Below are 1,917 nucleotides of genomic sequence, written 5' to 3' on the forward strand. Positions count from 1 at the left end.
TGTGTCAGGGTCTATAAAAAAGCCTGTTGGGATTTGGATTAGGATTTGGTGGGATCAATAAATCAATTTTGACATCTAATATTGAGTTTTCTTACCCATGAAAAAAGTCCAACTCTCCATTTACATTTGTTCTTTCATTCATCTCAGCAATGTTTTGTAGTTGTTAATGCATAGTTCTTTCACATCTTTTTTTCTCTAGGTTTTCCTTAATATTTTGTTTTTTTGATACTACTGTAACTAGTATTGTAATTTTTAGTCACCATGTTCATTGTTATTATATACAAAAATTATTTTTGTGTATTGATCTTATATCATGCAATCTTTGTAAACTGACATCAATTTTATAGCTTTTTTAAAGTTTATTTATTTATCTTAAGAAAGAGAGAGAACATGCAGGAGGGGCAGAGAAAGAGGAAAAGAGGGATAATCCTAAGCACACTCTGCACTGTCTGTGCAGAGCCCAGTGTGGGACTCAAACTCATGAACCATGAGATCATGACCTGAGCTTCTGAAACCAAAACTTGAATGCTTAACCCCACAGAGCCACCTGGGCATCCCATTTAGTATCTTTTTTATTTTTTTTTTTGTGAAGTGCATTGAATTNGGTACTATTCTGTTATATGGGCGTACTCCACATTTTATTTATCCATTCACCTTTTAATGGACCTTTGGGTTAGTTCTAATTTGAGGCTGTTACAAATAAAGCTGCCACAAATATTTGTGTTCATGTCTTTGTACATCATTTCTTTTCTCTTGGGTAAACATTAGCAGAAAAAGAAATAGCAGAGGCATATGATAAGTGTTTGTTTAACATTTTAGGAAACCGCCAAAGTTTCTCCAAGGGGATGTACTATTTAATATTCCTTCTAGTAGTGAGAATTGCTCTTCGTCCACATACTGCCCAATACTTGCCATGATTAGCCATGTTAATTTTGGCTACTCTGATATGTGTGTAGTGATATCTCACTGTACTTTTAATTTGCATTTCCCTAATGACTATCCGTTCATGTGCTTATTTGCTATTTCTCTCTCCTGTGGTGAAGTGTCGGTTCAAATTTTTTATACGTCTTAAAATTGTATTGCTTTATATCATTGAGTTCTGAGTTCTTTGTTTATTCTGAATGTAAGTCCTTTATCAAATATATGATTTGTAAATTTTTCTCTCAGTTTTTTCTATTTATGGCTTATGTTTTCATGGTCTTAACACTGTTTTTCAAAGAGCAGAGTTTTGATATTTGATGAAGTCCTCTTATCAGTTTTTTTTATGGATTGTTCTTTTTGTGTTATATCTAAGAAAGCTTTCCCTACGCAAAGGTCATAAAGGTGTTTTTCATTCTGCTAAATTTTGTAATCTTAGTTTTTACATTTAGATCTGTCCTCTATTTAAATTTAATTTTTTAGGTGATGCAAAATATGGATCAAAGTTTTTATTTTTTTTATTTTATTTTTTTGCCTGTGGATATCCCATGGTTCCAGAAATTTTTTTAAGAATCTTTTTTTTAAAGTTTATTTACTTTGGGAGAGAGAGAGAGCTCGCGCACACGCATTTGCCTGAGCAANAGAGAAAATTCCAAGAAGCTCCATGTCATCAGTGTAGAGTCAACACAGGGCTCAGACCCACAAACTGTGAGATCATGACCTGAACTAAGAGCAAGAGTTGGATGCTTAACTGATTGAGCCACCAGAATTTTTTTTTGAAAGAATATCTTTTCTCCACTGAATTACCTTTATAATTTGGTAGGTGTAAGTTGTCCATATTTCTGAGGGTTCATTTCTGGATACTTTTCTGTTTCACTGCTTTCTCTGTATACCAATTCCACACTGTGTTGATTACTTTGTATTTTATAAGTCTAAAAATAAGGTTGTATTCGTCTTTCAAGTTCTTTTCTTCTTTTACAAAGTTGTTTTGACTCCTCT

The sequence above is a fragment of the Crocuta crocuta genome, unplaced genomic scaffold, assembly GCF_008692635.1.
Source record: "Crocuta crocuta isolate KB4526 unplaced genomic scaffold, BGI_CrCroc_1.0 scaffold301, whole genome shotgun sequence".
Lineage (NCBI taxonomy): Eukaryota > Metazoa > Chordata > Mammalia > Carnivora > Hyaenidae > Crocuta > Crocuta crocuta.